This window comes from Hemitrygon akajei, chromosome 8 (assembly GCF_048418815.1).
Source record: "Hemitrygon akajei chromosome 8, sHemAka1.3, whole genome shotgun sequence".
NCBI lineage: Eukaryota > Metazoa > Chordata > Chondrichthyes > Myliobatiformes > Dasyatidae > Hemitrygon > Hemitrygon akajei.
In genome coordinates, this window is record NC_133131.1 from 108,494,264 (window position 1) to 108,514,559 (window position 20,296).

General features: G+C 41.6%; 1 long non-coding RNA gene across 5 annotated transcripts; it reads right to left on the reverse strand.

Moving 5' to 3' along the window:
* Positions 1 to 383: 383 nt before the first annotated feature.
* LOC140732148 (uncharacterized) lies at positions 384 to 12,144 on the reverse strand. 5 transcript variants are annotated; one of them, XR_012100004.1, is made up of 6 exons: positions 12,050 to 12,144; positions 9,129 to 9,297; positions 4,912 to 4,968; positions 3,993 to 4,218; positions 3,650 to 3,800; positions 384 to 3,172 (listed from the first exon to the last, which is right to left on the reverse strand). It is a non-coding gene; the product is annotated as an uncharacterized lncRNA (long non-coding RNA). The 5 variants fall into 5 exon arrangements; XR_012100000.1 differs by having other exon boundaries at positions 3,650 to 4,218; XR_012100002.1 differs by having other exon boundaries at positions 3,650 to 4,218; positions 9,104 to 9,297.
* Between the last annotated feature and the right edge of the window lie 8,152 nt (positions 12,145 to 20,296).

Here is a 20,296-nt window from a genome sequence, read left to right on the forward strand (position 1 = left end):
CTGCTATAATTTATTCCACTAAAGAGTGTCAAGTCAACTTCAATATAGCTTCTTTATAACATTCAAACCATCTTACGGCACAATGCAAGTAAACAGCTGCTGATAAGCAAAATCGTGAAAGGTGTTATGTTACTTCTGTTTAAACGTACCATGGGTTAACAGTAAAGAATTATATTCTGGAAGAATTAGAAAACTTTTATTTACAGTAATAAACTAACACATCTTAACCCAGCCATGTGCTGGAACATTCTGGTAATCCCGCACATGCTCAGTGCTCTGTCCAATCATGTACTGGCACATCATTGCACGTGATATCACCACAAAAGGATTTAATAATAAGCACTTCTGAAACAGAAATTAATAAAACTAATTGATGGTTATCATTTTGCAGCCAATATTATCAACTGTTCGACTTTTTCTAATGAAGTAGCTTTAAAATTCTGGATTCTTTACCAGTACCATCAAAAATTCTATGTGCAATAATTTCCTTTGAATTCTGAGGAGTTTCTAGACCTGAAACATTGCTCTATAGAAGCTTCCAGAACAGTTAAAAATTACTGTACCTTTTAAAATATTGCAATACCTTGGTTAGAAAAACCATTATTAACAATCCCTTGCATACATCTCCACAACCTGCACCACCCTAGTAAGTGAACGCATCATAGTATCAAAAAGTTGGTAGCAAGGCCATGTAACAATGCTTCAACATGATTGGCAGAGCAGATGCTTATGTCTTATGATGTTATGAATGTTACCCAAATCAAATACCCTTTCTTCTCACAGCTGGGATTAAAAATATGCCAGTAAATAGACAATAGTGCAACAACTTTTTAAAATATTCTGCATACAGAGTCATCACCTTTCAAAATTCTTTTTACTCATATGAAATTGGCAAAGTGACTGAGGAACGTGAATCAGTGTATTGAAAGATTAGTGACCAACAGATTAAGTAGGTTAATTTTATTGTGTTAAAGCTTTTATAGAAACATTTAAAAACTAAATTTCAAGTCAACTGCACAGTCATTTTGCACAAGATTGCTGTAAGTTGAAATGGTATGCCACCGTTAAGGCACACATTGGCAGCAACATGGGATGAGGATGAAATACCTGGAGATTGCTCATTACTGGACAAGTTGCATTATTCTGCAAAGAAAAATATGATACTTTGAATTTCTCTGTTCAATTCATGAATCTGCTGCTTTTGCACCTTCAAAGCTCACCAAACAGACAGACAATCTCTAGCATTCAGTAGTACATACAGTAGCCTTACAAAACATCACCATCATTGATTACTGCCAATCAACTTCTGGTACTGAATGGTTAAAACTATTGTCATCCTGCAAAAAATTATCTTCTGACATATTTTAAAATATCAAATTTAAAAGCATTCTTATTGCTTCTACTTCCCTTTTCTTCTGAAGGAATGGTGTCATTATTTTTGTCAATTTTAATACGCCACCTTTCTTAATATTTCCTCACTATCTCAGTACTTGATTTTATTGGTCACATAGTCCAGTGACCTTGTTATTTTCACCCTATACATCCAACAATTTACAGGTGAAACTATTTGAACCAAGGTATTCAGATAATCTTTTGTGTTCTAAATTGCTCCACTTTCAATATTGGTTCTTGTGTCTTTCAACAGAAACATCTTGCTTGAACTCATAACTAGTAACAGGAACAAAAATTGGATTAATCTTATATATTTTATATAAATTATAGTCTTATTTCATAGGAGAACAAGATTAACTATCAGGGAGTGGCTTGAGTAGTTCATTAGAGGTTGGGAGGGATGGTAGTGAAGCAGTCAGCAGTCATTGATTTGGGGTCAATTCCTACTGCTGTCTGTAAGGAGTTTGTACATTCTCCCTGTGACCATCTGGGTTTCCACCCATATTCCAAAGACAGTTATGAGGGGTGATTGATAAGTTTGTGGCCTAAGGTGGACGGAGTCAATTTTAGAAAACCTAGTGCATTTATTTTTCAACGAAGTCCCCTCCTACAGTTACACACTTAGTCCAGCAGTTGTGGAGCATGCAGATCCCTTCTTTACAGAAGTCGGCGTCTTGGACCTCCAGAAAGTGGTCCACAGCAGGGGTGATTGATAAGTTTGTGGCCTAAGTAAGAGGAGATGAGTTATACAGATCTCGTTACATCTAGTTCAACTCTGAGTGATTATGCAGGAAGTTTGAAGTTAATAACTTATCAATCACCACTCGTAAGGTTAGCGTTCGTGAGCTGTGGGCACGCTATGTTGGTGCCGAAAGCATGGTGACATTTGCAAGCTGTCCCCAGCTCAATCCTCAGAATGCGCTGGTTTTTGACAAAAAAATTATGCGTTTCATTTATGTTTCAATGTATATGTGAAAAATAAAGCTCACCTTCGACACGTTAATATACAATCCTCCCAATGTTTTAATAGTATTTTTTAATGGTCTTAATGGCTTGATCTGTAATGCATCTTAAAGGTTCAAAGGTCAAAGTTGATGTCAGAGAAATGTATACAATATACATCCTGAAATGGTTTTTCTTCATAAACATCCACAAAAACAGATGAGTGCCCCAAAGAATGAATGACAGTTAAACATGAGAACACCAAAGGTCTCATGCCCCATGTGTAAGCGGCAGCGAGCAACAATCCCCTCTCCCCTCACCAGCAAAAAACGCATCGGTACCATCACCGAGCTCAAACGTGTACTAAGCAATAGCAAAGACACAGACCAAAGTTACCCCAAAGGCCTCTCACTTCATCCAACATTCAACAAACCAAAGGTTCTCTCTCTCCCTGGCATGGGAGAGGGAGATGTCCCCCATTTTCACAGCGAGCGGGAGACATAACAAAAACCTGCTGGTTTACAATGTTAAAAAAGCCCATTTCATCGCTTTTTTTAAGCTCTGTGTCCGAAGATCACAATGACCTCAGGTCTGCAGTCCCACAGTGAAAGATTTTCCAGCCTCCCCGATGACATACTAGTCTCCTGCCGTGACACCAGCCCTCGATTCGTCCACTTCCAGGGCCCCGAGGACTTAGGCTTCTGACACGATCAAGACTCTCAGGCCAAACCCTTGGCATGTCGAACAACAGCCAGTCGTGGAACCCCGAGAACGGGTCCCATTTCCACAAAGAACCGAAGTCAGTGTGTAACTCCAGGTCAGGGTCTTCAGAAGAACACTGAAAGGGAAAAATAATGATGTTAAATGTAGAAATAGAGCTGTTTCCGAAGATGCAAGCAAAGGAGTCGCCATTAGGATTTCATAAAATGCACCAAGGAATTTCTGTTATGATGTTTCATTTCTTTTTAAAAAGTCAAAAACTGGTTAACGGTAAAACCAATTCTACTAGATGCAACTATCTCTTAACACTTTTGGAATGTCACACAATGGTAAGCAATCTACTTTGATACCATGTTGACTTTTATTAAGTGATTGCTAAAGGCTGACTCTTCAAGAATTATGAATTCTTGAGAGAATAAAAGAGAAGATAAATACTGAAGATGCCGTGCAAAATTTTGATATATACACCATTCTAACAACTACTGCTTCATTTCCTTTTCCTAACCAAGTTACAAAGAAAGGTCAAATATAATTATCATCACTAACATTAATATTTTGTTATCTATTGCAATAATTATATTTCATTACTTCATACCGTGTGTACAAGCCATACCCTCAAATAATCAGATCAGGCTTTCCAACTGATAAGCAGTAATGCACCAAGCAGATTCTGCAAATACATAGCTACCACGCTGTCTTAGAAGCCCGTAATGTTGAATGATAAACTCCTCATCTTCTCATGTTATCTGGAAAGAAAAATACAAAATACCGAATTGTAGTGCAACAAGACTGTGAAAAAAATATCAATATCAACAAGAACGGAAAGTGCTCAATTTTTTTCTGTAGATCAAAGCAGAATTTGGGGGAAGAGCACATCTTTGAGCGCATCTATGCTTGAACACTATGCTCTTGAACCAGAAAGGTTGACTTCACTCAACTTCACTTGCTCCATCATTGAACTATTCCCACAGCATATGGACATACTTTCAAGGATTCTTCATCAGATGTTCTGGATATTTATTGCTTATTTATTATTATTTCTTCCTTTTCTCTCTTTTTGTATTTGCACAATTTGTTGCTTTTTTTGCACATCGTTTGTAGTCCATTCTGTTGGATGCGGTCTTTCATTGATTCTATCGTGTTTCTTGTATTTACTGTGATTGTCTGTTAAAAAAAGAATCACTGGGTTATATATGATGACAAGTATGGACTTTGATAATAAATTTACTTTGAACTTTGAACTTTCAAGAGAAACAAAATTAATGTTTAAGACTGATGCATGCCTTCAGAACAAAACCTTCCAATGAAAGGTCACCAAAATGAAAGAGTTGCATATCTCCAATGTTGTCTAACATGTAAAGTGTTTCCATTACTCGTACTCCATGATGTTTGCTTTTTGATAATAAATACCTAACTGGTTTTGCAATCCAATTTCTCAAATAGCAGGTGAATACAATTATAAATAATCACCGTTACCAGTTTTCTGCTCTTCAATCCAATTTAAAATATCAATCGGAATTCTCAATGACTAAAGAAGATTTTCATTTCTCCCACATTCAATGGTGAAATTCCAAAGGCAGAGTATATTGAATATTGGCAATGCTCCAACTTATTATCCAATAAATTTGAGAGGGAAATGTAACCTAATTATAACCTGCTAACCCAGCTATTGTGAAATAACTGGATCATAATTAAGTTTATTATCACTAACTTACAGTATATGAAGTCAAATACTTAATATCTAAACCAGTTATAAAAAGATTGCATGATCTTTGATGTTTTGTTGAATTAAATAAAACAGATTTATGAACTAAAAACTGATGGGCAGGCAAAGACCAGATGGCCCATTAATCCTACCCTATATGAGCCAGTCAGAACAGAAGAGCAGACAGGGAATCACTGCAGTTGTATAATCTGCAAAAAAAAAAGTGAGAAAGAAGGAATAGTGAATATTCATTGCTATGCAATTATTATATACATTAATTTTTAAAAAACAAGTAATTAGGGAGAGACCTACTCTGTTGAGCAAGTCTGAATATAAGTAGATTACTGAAAAATGCTTTCTTACCTGACTTGGATACACTAGGAATAAAACTCTCTGCAGTTAGTTATCTCAGCACATCAGCAGCAAGGCATTAATTGTAAAGGCACCAGCATCATAAAGTTATGGAATCTGCTGAGACCAGATTTAGGCCCATCTAATCTCCTGCTCCCTCGTTAGGCCTGCCACTGACTCGAAGTACTGTTCGTAATTTGTCCAACAAATCTCTACTATTAGCAGCACATAATACAGCCAATCACATAATCAGCTTCCATCTGTTCTAATCATCCATTTGAACTGGTTTCATCCTATCACTGTTATGCGCTGGCAATATTGGAACCCAAGTGCAGAGGAAAGTCAGACTCTGATGTAGAGACGGTGATGAAAGTTTATCCATAATAATTCCAAAAGAACATCGGTGGCTCAGCTGAGCAACACCATGTGAAGTCACATTCTCAAAACTAGGACCCCGCGATTACCACTAATTGGCATTCACTTAAATAATACAAGTAATACAGAATCCCCGAGCCTATCGAAATAAACTTAACAACCTTAACCAGAAAGTACCAGGAGAAAGCATTACAAAGAGTGAGTCGTTCAAGAAAAAAAACATAAGGAACTCTAAATCATTAACGACTCATTTTAAACAATAATTAAACAATTCAGGTGCTCTAAAAACCTTGAAACCCAACACCCTCCAGCACCTTGCACAGGCCCGAAGACCTTTCTACAGTACCACTCCCTTCCTACATTTCCCTCTCATCTGAAGGCCCAGGGAGACCTCGCAACTCAAGATCTAGAGATGTCTTGAGAGACTTAGGGAACTCAAGAAAGAGACCTGGAAACCTCAAGAGAGAATTGGGAATCTTGTTATAGACTTGGGAGTCCTCAAGATGGGGAGAACATTGAAAAAAAAACATTGGAAACTTTGGAAAGACCTTGAAAGATCTTTGGAAACTTTGGAAGGTCCTTGAAAACCTTGAAACAACCTTGGAAACCTTGATTTGTCCTTGGAAACCTGGAGGGCCTTGATGATCTGAAGAACCTTGATGAGCTGGAAAACTTTGACAACCTGGGTAACCTTGAGAATCTTGAATGCTTAGGCTGGGATGCTGACACTGGGCACTTAGACCTGGAAAAATCATTGAGACCCTAAAAAAGTCTTGAAAACTTGGAACTCAAAAGCTAGCAAAGGAGCCTGGATGAATCTTATTCATAGTGTTTTATTCTTCACTATTTGTCCAGAGGCAATTAGGATACAGAAAGCTGTACTCTCAATCTTACAGATTGAGACAGCATAGACAGGCTCTTCTTATCACTGAGATATCTGGCTGTCTGCAGATCTGTTTCATTTGTTACATAGAAGTTCAATATTCTCAGCCTGTATCATGATTTTCATCAAGAGTTTACAGTAGCTAACTTTTGGTAGGGTTACTTTACTTGTGTGCTTGCACAGTCCAGCCAGGGATCAGCTTTTGGAGCAGGGCTCTTCAGGGCTGCCAATTCAAATTACTGTTTCAGGACACACTTGAGCACTGGAATGTTTGCTACCATTAGTATCACTCATCAGAACCGACTGATGGGAATTATGTATTATAAATGTTAGTCCAACCCACTGCAATTGTTGCCACTGTAGCTTATTTCAATTATTCCCTAAAGTGTCCTTCCAAACATTGATTTGACATTAACAAAGGCATAACATTACTTGGAAGGAAAAACATCAGCAAAGGTTAAGCTCTTCTAAAATTTATATTATTAGCTTGAATGTCGATTTGTTGAATCAAATGAACTTTTTTAATGAGCTTGCTTGAAACACTCAATTGTTATGCAGACCTGGGTGAAAGGACCCTGAAGCTTGGAACTGAGCAGTTACAAATTGAAGAGCTCCAAAGGAGACCAGGGAAACTCAGAATGTACACTAGAGACACTTGGAATGAAAACTTGACAAGCTCAGAACACAGACTAGAGATGCTCAGAACATGAACTTGAGAAACTCGGAATGTGGACTTGAGAACAGATGGTATTCTCACTTAATTCTCACCTAAGGTCAGAACAGCACTGTTAAACCTCCACTGGGACCATTACTTGGTGGGGTCCTTCTGTTATGGTGTGTGCTGGCAACAATGGAACCCAAGAGAGGAGAAAAGACAAAGTCTAATGTAGAGACGGTGATGAGAGTTTATTCATAATAATTCCAAAAGAACTTGGACAAACTAGAAACCCACTATTTGCGCTAATCAGGCGTCCGCTTAAATAAGCTTACAGAGAACGTTGCATAAACCAAAAAGTGTCCAGTGAATGGCAGATCTGTGGGCAAAAATGCCTTGTTGATGAGGGAGGTCAGAGAAGAATGGCCAGACTAATCCAAGCTAACAAGAAGGCAACAGTAGCTCAAATAACCGCATATTACAACAGCTGTGTGCAGAAGAGCATTTCTGAATACACAACACGCCCATGTTGAAGAGGATGGGCTACAAAGCAGAAGACCGCAAATACATTCAGTGCCATTTTGTTGGGTACATCCTGTACATAATAAAGTGGCCACTGAATATATTTGAAGGCTCTCAGGCAGCACACGGACATGGACCCTGGATCCACTATTCAGGTCTTCCTGACACTCGCAGACTGGTTCTGGTTCAATGGTTCCATTTAATATTAGAGAACGTATACAATCAGACTTCCAATATAACTCGGAGTCCTGCCATGTGCAGAAGTTCACTGATGACACGGCCATATTGGGGTGTGTCAGGAATGGACAGGAGGAGGAGTATAGGAAACTGATACAGGACTTTGTGATATGGTGCAACTCAAACTACCTGCGTCTCAATATCACCAAGACCAAGGAGATGGTGGTGGACTTTAGGAGATCTAGGCCTCATATGGAGCCAGTGATCATTAATGGAGAATGTGTGGAGCAGGTTAAGACCTACAAGTATCTGGGAGTACAGTTAGACGAGAAGCTAGACTGGACTGCCAACACAGATGCCTTGTGCAGGAAGGCACAGAGTCGACTGTACTTCCTAAGAAGGTTGGCGTCATTCAATGTCTGTAGTGAGATGCTGAAGATGTTCTATAGGTCAGTTGTGGAGAGCGCCCTCTTCTTTGTGGTGGCGTGTTGGGGAGGAAGCATTAAGAAGAGGGACGCCTCACGTCTTAATAAGCTGGTAAGGAAGGCGGGCTCTGTCGTGGGCAAAGTACTGGAGAGTTTAACATCGGTAGCTGAGCGAAGGGCGCTGAGCAGGCTACGGTCAATTATGGAAAACTCTGAACATCCTCTACATAGCACCATCCAGAGACAGAGAAGCAGTTTCAGCGACAGGTTACTGTCGATGCAATGCTCCTCAGACAGGATGAAGAGGTCAATACTCCCCAATGCCATTAGGCTTTACAATTCAACCACCAGGACTTAAGAACTTTTTAAAAGCTATTATTAATGCTTTTTGAGATAGTGATTTAGATGCATATCATATTTTTTTTTACTGAGTTAAGTATTGTATGTAATTAGTTTTGCTACAACAAGTGTATGGGACATTGGAAAAAAAGTTGTATTTCCCCATGGGGATGAATAAAGTATCTATCTATCTATCTATCAATATACAACCTGAAATTCTTACTCTCCACAGACATCTTCGAAACAGTAGAAAAAAACCCTAAAGAATGAATGATAGGAAAAAAACATAGGAAGCCCAAAGTCCCCTCCCCCTCACACACAAGCAGCATCAACCTTCCCCTACCCCTCCCCCTCGTTATTCTAGCAGAAAGCATCACACCCCCACCACCCACCATGCAAGCAATAGAAAAGGCTCAAAGAGAGACCATGATCTACAGTCCATCAAAAACTACTGTTCATCCCAACAGCTCGACATCCCTCAGGCTCACTCTCTTTCTCACTAATAAGGGAGAGAGAGATATCACTCTTTCCACAGTGACAGGGAAGACAAACAGTCACTGTTTTGAATTTACAGACTGTCTGTAGCACCACTTTTATTTCAAATTCCCCCAACTTACGAATCAGTAGCAAACTCTCCCTCACCATCGAGAGAGAGAGGGTGATCATCCGAGAATGGAAGTCTCTGACAGCCACATTCGCTGCCACGATGTTCCGCTTCTCTGTGACACTTCAGTTCACAACACTAGTAAGAAATCGAGTCCACTCCATCGCGCCAGGTTGCACTCCGAATGCACCCATCTTCAGGCCACTCCTGGAGATATCAAAAACGCAGCTGATCGGCAAGATCCAAGAACCGCCTCTGTCACCACGTTGATGGCCGGTAGAGAACGCCCCTTATCCAACTTCATATTCAGAACTCAGTGCTCTCGGTCTACCTCTCCAATATCAGAGGAACCAAGTAGACTAGGTAGTTGTTTCCAGAGAAGTTGCATTCAGTCTTCAATGGCCTCACTTCCCATACCAATCTGTCCATCCTCAACCTCAATGAGGTCAAATATAAGCTAGAAGATACTCATTTTCCATGGGCAGCCTGCAACTCATTGGCATGAATATGAAATTTACAATTTCAGGTAACCATTTCCAATCCCACCAATCCATCTAGGGGGTCTCTCTTTCTTTTTGGTCACTCCTCATGCAACCTCCATTAACTAGATGTGTTACTCACCCCCATCCAGTTCCGTTTGCCCATCACTTCTCTCTTTTCTGTCCCAATTCTTATCTCCCAGCCACCATTTCTACATTTCCCCGAACCTGGCCTCATCTGCCTAATTTTCTCCCTTTTCTATTTCCACCAATTACCTACATCCTCTGTCTCAAAACTCTCCCCTCCCCCATCAACCTGTCCTCAACTCTCCTCCTCACTTAATCCTCTCCCTCTCATCTTTATTCTGGCTATCTTCACTCTAAGCTCAATTCTGATGCAGGATCTCAGCACTTGGGTCTAATCTGCTGAGTTACTCCAGCTGTTTTTTTTGTAATCAACAAAAGAATGTAGGAGTTACAAAATGCCAATCAGCAGGACCACGCTGAACATGTCCTCCAGTCACAGAGGGAAAGAGAAATTAATCCAGACAAATGCAAGGTAATGCAATTTGGCTGGTCAAATTCTGTTAGGACACATGAACTAAATGGCAGGGACTTAGATGTGTGGATGTACAGTACAAAGAGACCTCGGGGTGCAGGCCTGGAAGTAATGACTCGGGTGGATAGGGTGAAAAAGGCTATGTTTGCCTGCATAGGCTGAAGAATATAATAGTTAAGACGTCATGTTGCAATTATATATAATATTGGTTGGACCTCACTTACAGTTCTCATCACCACACTACAGGAATGATGTAGCATCAGTAGAGAGAGTACAGAAAGTATTTACCGGGGTGCTACCTGGAATGGAGGGTTGTGGTTATGAGATGAGATTGTATGGACTGAATTTATTCTTGCTGAAGTGTAGAAAGCTGAAGGTGACCATTTTGATGGTTTACAAATTATGAACAGCATAGATTGGATAGACAGGGTATTTTTCCCAGGGCAGGGGTTGTCTAGAACTGGAAGGAAATATTTAAGGAGATAGGAGAAAAATTTAAAGGAGATATAAAAAGGAAGGTTTGCACCCCAGAGAAAATGGTGAATGTTTGGAATGAGTTGCCAGAGAATGTGGAGTAGACAGATACAATTATAGTATTTAAAACATTTGGTAAGAAATGAGTAGAGGGATATGGGCCCAGTGCAGACAAATTGGTTAAAAGTAGAGAGACATAGTTGGCACAGATGAAGTGAACTGTACTAAGGGACAGATTCCTTACTATCCATTTCCATGATTCTGTAATTTAACATAGTTACAAACATCGATGTACACAACATTTGACATTGGAAATTTCAATAAGGTGGTAGGAATGAAATTCAGGATTGGGAATAGAGTCAAAGAAGCTACAGATTAGTTCTATTGAGAAGAAACTTAGACAAGAGAGAGCAATTAGAAAGATAAAGCTTAGTGACAGTGTAGGGAAGTGTGAAGTGGGCAGTCAGTTTCTCTGATCATAATAACTGAAGCTATTGGCATTTATTGGAAGTAAATGAGGTAGAGGGAGCTGTAGGGGCAGGTGTGGCATTTGTTCCACTTGCAAGGATAAGTACTAGGAGGGAGATCAGTGGGGAGGTACTAGTGGATAAGAGAGTCATATAGGGAGTGATCCCTGTGGAAAGCAGAAACAGGGAGAGAGGGAAGTAAGTGCTTGTTTGTGGGATCCCATTAGAGATGGCAGAATTTCCAGAGAATTAGGTGCTGGATGCAAAGGCTGGTGAGGTGGAGAATTTGGGGGAAAAAAAGCAGAGAAATTGGAAATATGCTGCAGATAAAAACAAAAGAGGATGGATATTTATCCTGTAACATTACAAGACACTCAGAATTGTTCAAAGTGCTTCAAAAACCACTTTTTTTCTGATGATTTACAGATACCACTCAGCTGGCAAATTGGAACAATTTATAAGAAAGAAAGAAAAGACTAAGCAGTCCAATTGGTTGTCCTGATAAGTGACAAACATTGGAAAGAGCACAGAGACATCCCTGGCTATATAAAAGACAAATGCCCACTATCCCAACCTCTGAACAAACCAGTTTTGCATCCTTATCCTGAAATGGGTGAGAAATGTAATAGTACTAGGAGACTACTGCACGAAACAAAAAAGCTCAGAGCTCTTAAACTTGCTCGAGTATTGTAATTCTGAAGTGCAAAAGAGGCAAACTGATGCCAGAATGTTGAAGATTAATGTGTGGTGGAGGACATCAAACTGAGAAATTGCATATAATTTAACAATAAGCATAGCCACTTCTCCCCAATGTTAGCAAGTAATATAGAAAAGTTTAATTAAAGATTTTATAGTTTTATTTTGATTCAGTGCCTCATTGCATTCACCCACCAAGATAGAAATTAGATCAAACCTTGATACAATAGTATCACCAATGTTTGCATCCTGCTTCAGTATTCTGGATTGATCATACTTCTCACCTACAGGATTGGCTGCAGCAAGTATTGAAGCTTGGCATTTAGTGTGGCTGAGCCTGGAGCATCGGATTAGGAAGGTTGAGCTGCTTTATTGCCTCAAGGGAAACAAAACAAGTTCATTTTATTAATAACTGACCAACTCTTTGTTAAAAATATCTAGATCAGTATTTAAGATACAAATACAAAAGTTCAAAGTTGTGAAGTTCATAAAGATTTACTATTTCAAATACATGTGAATTTTAAATGCTCATTACCTAGTAAATGTTTATTCCATGTAAACATCGAGACAAACTCATTTTCATTCTTTTACGTGATTTAATCTGCATTTTTTGCTGCAAGATATTGTTCAAAATTTTTTAGCATGCCATTTTTCATTTATATTGGTAGAAGGATATGGGAAGGGTTAGAAATCTTTTACTCACTTCAGTAAATACAATTAACTTTGTTTATTTTAAAGTTTAAAAAATGCTTTAAAATAGAGATAATGTGCAGTTAAGCTACCCACATAAAGAAACTGGCACCAAGGTCCCAATAAAGCAGCAATTTAAATAAAAGGTTCAAAAGAATGCAGACCTCAGGAAGCCCTGTAGCATTGGGCACGGCCTTCGCTGAAGCTGGTACATTTTTAGCTGAAATTAGCAAATTGCAGGCGTCAGACAGGGAAGAATGTCCACTATTCACACTCCTGCTTACTATCTGAAATCTGTTGGAAATGTGCTTTTATAGAGATTAGAGAATAGAATGCCACCATTGGGTATTTTCACATTGTATTTTTAATCGAAAGCAGCGTCCATTTCCAAAGATCCCCCACAGTACAGGGCATTTCCTTTTCTTGATCAGGCAGGAGGTACAGAAGCCTTAGGCCACCTAGTTCAAGAACAGTTAATACCCAACAACCATCAGCCTCCCTGAACTTAATTCATCACTACTCTGAACTGATTCTATTATCTAATGGACTCCCTTTCAAGGACTATTTACAACTCATATCCGCAGTATTATTTTTGTTAACACCCACACCGCTGACACCATTTCCCATCTCCCACCCTCTTCTTCTTTTTGGTCACTCTGGTCTGGTTGATTGCCTCCTCTGGACCTTTTCATCTCTAATTGCTGAGTTAACTTCAACCGGTTTGACATCAACACTTCTCTCTCCTCTCCGAACCTTAGCCCCTCTGAACACACTACCCTTCACACTCTCTGCCCCAATCCTATCTGCACCATTAAACCCATAGAAAAAGGAATGCTGTTATAGTGTGGCACACTGACCAGGTAGCAACATTCAGTCACCTCCTCTTACTTGGCCCTGGAAAAGGACCCTACTCAGACATTCAGGACATTGTCTCCGATACTATCACCAACCTCATCAGCAATGGAGATCTCCCTCCCACTGCTCGTTTCTATCTCCAACCCAAGATCCACAAACCTATCTGCCCGGGTACGTTCATGTTTCTGTCTGCTCCTGTCCCACTGAACTCATGTCCGTGTATCTTAACTTCATTTTATCCTCCTTTGTTCAGACCTTTCCTGCAATCATCTCAACAACTTCAAATTCCCTGACCCTAATCACCTCATTTTCGCCATGGATGTCCAGTCTCTATATACTTCTATTCCCCCATTGACAAGGGGTTAAAGCTCTCCACCCTCCTCCGCCTGACAGAACTGGTCCTCACCTTCAACAGTTTCTCTTTCTGCTCTTCCCATTTTCTCCAAACCCAAGATGCAGCCATGGGCACCTGTGTACACTGATCTATGCCTGTTTTTCTGTTGGCTGTGCGGAACAGTCGATGTTCAGGGCCTTCCCTGCTAATGCCCCTTAACTCTTTCAACACTATTTTGACAACTGTCATGGTGCTGCTTCATGCATCCACGGTGAGCTGGTCAATTTCATTAACTTTACCTCCAACTTCCACCCTGCCCTTAAATTCACTCAGTCCATTTCTGACAACTCTATCCCCTTTCTCCATCTCTCTCTATCTCTATCACTGGAGAAAAACTGTCCACCAATATATTTTATAAACTCACTAATTCCCACAGCTATCTTGACTATACCATTTCACATCCTCTCTCCTATAAAAATGCCATTCCCTTTTCTTAGTCCCTTCATCTCTGCTGCATTGGTTTTCTTGATGAGGCTTTCCTTTTCAGAATATCAGAGATGTCCTCCTTCATCAAAGAAAGGGGTTTCTCTTCCTCTACCACTGATGCTGCCCTCACACACAACTCCTTCATTTCCTGGACATCCACACTCATCCCATCTTCCCGCAGCCACCTTCCTCTTGTCCTCACCTACCACTCTATGAACCTCTGCATCATTCTCTGCAGCTTCCGCCATCTTGAATGGGACCCTACCACCAGACTCACCTTTACCTCTCCCCCATCCTCCACTTTCCATAGCGATCACTTCTTCCTTGATTCCCTTGTCCATTCATCACTCCCCACTAATCTTCCTCCCAGCACTTGTTCCTGCAAGCACCAAAATGCTACACCTGCCCATTCACCTCCTCCCTCACTTCCATACAGGGCCCCAGACAGTCCTTCCAAGTGAGGCAACACTTCACCTGTGAACCTGTTGGGGCTCTCTACTGTATCCAGTGTTCCTATGGGTTTCTGCAAATAAAACAATGTGAGGTGCTTTATATTTAATGAAACCCATAACATACTTTATTGAATTCCAAAACCTACACACGAAAGTGTGCTAAAATCCTTCATGTAATAACATTTTCACATCAGTCCAGCCTCTTAAAGTGTTCATAAACACCATCTCAAGGTCAGTGGTTGTGAATTATGTACATTTCTCCCAATTACTTTACCCTGCACAGCCCCACACCCCAGAATTCATTAAATCCGACATTGTCTGGAGCTTAAACAAGCCGCCCAGCTCAGGTCCTGTGTTCCTTAGCAGGTGCCTTTGGCTCATGGTAATATTGTGACACCAGGGGCATGGCAGTGGAAACACTCCAAATCCTGATGGGCTGGTTGAAGGTGATCTACCAAAGTACATTCCAGGTTACCCCTCTTATCTGTGATAAAAGTCCTTTCTCCCTGTTCCAACATGCAGAACAAGCCATTGTAAGGGGGCATAAGGGGACATTGGTGTGCATCATGGTGGACAAAAACAAATGAGGCAGAATGTAGGTCAGCAGGGACCTAAGAGAGCTGTACACCATGACAGAAGGTAGGGATATGTGAAAAGGAACTGAATTTACTGATGAGGGTGGAACCAGGAGGTGGTGGTGTCAGGATATATATCACCTGGCAGCTGCCTGTAAACCAACCCTTCCATGGACAACTACAGGTCCTCCTTTGAAACTGTTCTGAGCCCCAGCAGGACCCATGGGACACAATCATGCCAACATTCATCCATCATGGAAACCCTCAGAGCAGCCTTTAAGGAGTAATGAAGCTGCTCACATAGGCCATTAGACTGTGGGTGATTTGCCATGGTGTGATATTGCCTGACTCCAAGGTTCTGGACGATCACAGCCCAGAAGACTGCAATGAACTGGGGACTACTGTGAGAGGAATTATCAGATGGGGTGCCAAACCAAGCAATATGGGTGCTGATGTGCATCCAAGCCACGTCTGTGGCCATTGTTGATGCTAGAGGGATGCCCTCTGGCCACCTACTCCACCATGGTAAGAAGGTGTGTGAAACCACCGGGGGGGGAGGGGGAGAACCAACGAGGTCCACATTGACAAGGTCAAGCTGTCGGTTATTGGCATCTCAAAAGATGCCAATGGCGCCTGAACATGACGGTTACATTTTCCCTGCAGTAGACTCCACAGGCTGAAGGCCAATCACACAAGTCCTTTCTGAGGCCGTGCCAGACAAACTTTAGTGCAACCAAGTTCTGTGAGGCCTTCTGACCCGAATGCAAAAGGCCATGTATGGAGTTGAAAACAATCCACCTCCAGTCTGTGAGCATGATGGGGCGAGGGCAACTGGTTGAGGCATCGCACAGGAGAGAAACCCCAGCTTCCCGGAATTTAATGTCAGCCAACTGCAGGTCTGCGACTGCTGTTTGGTAAACCTGGACCTATGAGTCATTAGAGTAGTCGGCTGCCATGCCAGCATAATCAGTGTGTAAGGGCTCAGTGGCTGGCCGTGAGAGGCATTCAGCCACAGCATTATTTTTCCCCTTGATATGTGAAATATCAGTTCTAAACGCTGATATGTAGGCCAGGTGGTGTTGCTGCCATGCAGACCAAGGGTCTGATATTTTGGCAATCATGTACATGAGGGGTTTCTGGTCAACAAATGCTGTGAAACGGTGACCCTCTAGAAGAAAATGAAAATGGTGGACAGCCGGATAGAGAGCGAGATTCGCAAACGTGCTGTATTTCCTTTCAAAGGGACTGGGCCACCGGCTGAGGAGGTGAGCAGCTGCCACACGCCTCTGACCAGCTGTTCATGCACAGTACCCGCAGCATAGTCAGAAGCATCAGTAGTAATGGCCATGGGTGCATTGGGGAGCAGATGAACCAGTTGGGTCGCATTAGAAAGAGCTCAATTGGTATCGTCAAATGCCCTGGTCATGTCCGCTGACTGGTCAAGCACTGATTAGGGGTATTCCCTGCAGCAGCTCATGGAAATGACGGTGATAGAAAGTTACCATATCTAAAAATCCTGTAGTTTTTTGTAGTGCAAGGTGGTGGGAAATCCATAATAGCAGCTACTTTTGATGGGAGGGGTTTCACACCTTCAATCCGATGGCCAAGAAAGTCAATGGGTGACAGCCCAAACTGCCTTTTAGCAGGGTTAATAATCAACTCGTGTTGGCTTAAGTGTTCAAAGAGTGTGTGGAAATGAGATACGTGTTCAGATTTGGATGCACTGGTGACAAATACATAATCCAGGTAAACAAAAAGAAAACCTAAGTCTTATAATAGAGTCCATTAGTCATTGGAAAGTCTGTGCTGCATTTTTCAGTCCAAGCAGCATGCACAAACACTCAAAAAGGCCAAATGGGGTTATCACAGCTGTTTTGGGTATGTCCTCTGAGTATACAGGCCCCTGATGGTAGCCCTAACTAAATTGACTTTGGAAAAATTAACTTTACAGCTAAACATGCCAAAAAGTCTTGGATGTGTGGAACTGACTGACAACCAAAGGTGGCGAGGGGTGGCCTCATTGAGGCGTAGGTAATCACCATCGGACACAAGGACCATATGGAGGGGCAAAGCACAGAGGCTAACTGACCTGCGTACAATTCCAAGTCGTCCATTTTGGCAAACACAGCCTTCACGGCTGCCAGCTTTTCAGGGTCAAGTCTACCCACACGGGCATGGTCTGCTGGGCCAGTTGTGGGAATGTGGTGCGCGACTCCATGTTTTGTGTCTGTAGTGGAAAATGTGAGCTTGATGAAGTCTGGGAATTCATCCAGCAGTCAAGTAATTTCACAGGCAGTGGTGCATGCACTTGGCAGGGTTGTTGTGGGGAACTTACTGGGGGAGCAGGGAAGTAACCCAAAGTCCTTGACATCCACAAGTCGGCCGTTCTTATGATTGACTAACAGTCCTTGGATACACAGAAAATCTGCAACGAGCAGAGGTCTAACCACTTTAGCCAGGACAAAGGCCCATGAGTAACGTCATCTGCCGAAGTAGAGTTTCACCCATCATGTCCCAAAGTCTGGATCCTACTGCCATTACATCGCTCTTTGCCTTTTCATCAATAAGTGGAGCTGACTCCACAGCCACGTGAGCACCTGTGTCATACAGGAAACGTCACCCTGAAAGGGTGCCTGTGATGAACAACAGACAAACCCTGGCAGCTGAAACTCACAGTGTTCACGGACCGCTGATGTCCTAATGCACTGGCATTATCGTAGCTGCAAGGGGTCAGTATTTCCTAGCATTCGTACCGAAGTGAATATGGTAAAAGCACCCTTGCATTGCAGGCCTGACATTGTCCGTTTCGCAGCAGCAGGTGTCCTTATGTTGGGGGACTTGCTAACTGGGTTTATTGAAGTAGAGAAAGCTGGAGGAAGCACCATCAGCCATTTTAGCAAGTTCCCGATAATCCTTCACGGGCACATTAGCAAGGGCTATGTGAACTTGATCAGGCATTTGCTGCACGAAGAGTTCCTTAAAAATAAAACAAGGATGGTGATTTCCCAGGAGCGACAGCATGCGGTCCACTAGCTTCGATAGCTTAGCATCACTGAAATGAGGTAAGGAGAGCAACTGTCTGCCGTGCTCAGACTCTGATAGTCCAAGAGTCTATAAAAGGTGATTTTTCCGGGATCGGTATTTATCGCGTTCAGGTGGGTGCTCAAGCATACTCACCACTCACGTAGCTGTGGAATTGCTGAGCAACTCCACCATGTAGCAGAATTCGGTGTCATCGGCAGTGATTTCTTACAGAGCGAACTAGACCTCAGCTTATACAAACCAAGCGACAGACTTTTGCTCCCAAACCTCTGGCAGTTTCATGAGCCTGCACTGGCTGACATGCCCAATAATTCTGGGATCATCCTGGAGCACTGGGGTCACCAACGTAGTTTTCCACAAATAAAACCAAGTGAGGCATTTTATGTTCATTGAACTTCAAAGGCATGCTAAAAACCTTTTACGTAATAACGTTATCACCTCAGACCAGCCTCAAAGTGAAACCCCAACTCAATGTGAATTATGTACATTTTTCCCAGTTACGTACCCTACTCTCTCGATGCGACCTTCTCTACATTGGTGAGACCTAACTTAGATTGGAGGACTGCTTTGTGAGCCCCTCAGCTCCGTCTGCAAAAAACGGAATTTCTTGGTGGCCAGTCATTTCAATTCTTATCCCCACTCGCATTCCAACATGTCACTTTATGGCCACCTCTTCTGCCATGATGAGACCACTCTCAGGATGGAGCAACAATACTTCATGTTTTGTCAGCCTCCAACCTGATGACATGAACATCGATTTCCAGTGATTTTTCCCTTTCCCCACTCTGGCCTCTTATCTCTTTTCTCCTGACTTGTCAATCAACTGGCCCTGGTGCCCCTCCTCCTTCCCGTTCTCCCATGGTCCATATTCATCTCCTATCATATTCTGTCTTCTCCATCCCTTTGCCTTTTCCTCTGATTACCTCTCAGCTTCTTACTTCATCCCCATTCCCCACCCACCTGCCTTCACCTATCACCTTCCATCTTATCCTCCTTCTCCTTAACCTACATTCTTATTTTGGCATCTTCCCCTTTCATTTTCTGTCTTGATGAAGGGTCATGGCCGGAAACATCAACTGTTTTCTTCTTTTCATAGATGCTGCCTGACCTGGTGAGTTCCTCCGGCATTTTGTGTACCTTTTTCTGACATTCCTGCATCTGCAGAATCGCTTGTGATTATTTTTATATGTACACATTATTGTCTTCTGGTTATTTTTCAGTCTTTGTTTATTCTATTGTATTTCTTCTTTCTTGTAAATACCTGCAAGAAAATAAATCTAAAAACCTATATATACTTTGACAATAAATAAACTTCAAATTTTGAGAACTTTTATAGCACAGTTAATTTTTCAGTATTGGCCTCTTTCGTACTGCAATTTGATAAACCCTTAAGCCAACATGAAATACAATTCCTCTTATCAGGATCAACAAGTCCGAAATCAGTTTTGGCATGCAGCCAGATTCATTTGAGAGAAAACTACTCAACATGAACAAGCCTTAAACGCAAAATATGCAGACCACTTACATAAGTTATCAGCAAAAGTCACTGCTCAGTCCATTGCCTCTTACATTCTTGATAGCCTTTCACAGTGTACAAATTCCTGGTTACAGCAAGCTCAGCTTCGTTGTCAATGTCCAAGCATTCTGTAGTTCCATCCCACACCAGGAATCCTAACAGACCCTTTGCTTCTTAAAAAATATATTACCAACTAAAACCTCTCAACTACCATTCTCCTTCACATGACTGAACTCATTCTTACATACCTTTGTCTACCCACTTCCTCAAAAACAAATAAAAAGTGTGGTCTTGGTTCCAAGTTACATCCATCTGTTGCAAGGTTTCCACCCAAGATGTTAACTTATCATCACCCCACTCTGCTGAGTTACTCCAGCGCACTGTTTGTGCTTCCCTTCCTTCTTCTCTGCAAATTCTGATCACAGAAGCTGTCTGTCCAAGTGTTCCCCATATTTTCTGCTCTTACCTCAGAACATTACACTAGTAAGTTCACCCGTACATTCAAAGCAATGTAAATCCAATATTCACTTCTAGAGATATTTTGCAGATTTAAAAGGGAAATTTTCACTAAGCTACTGTAA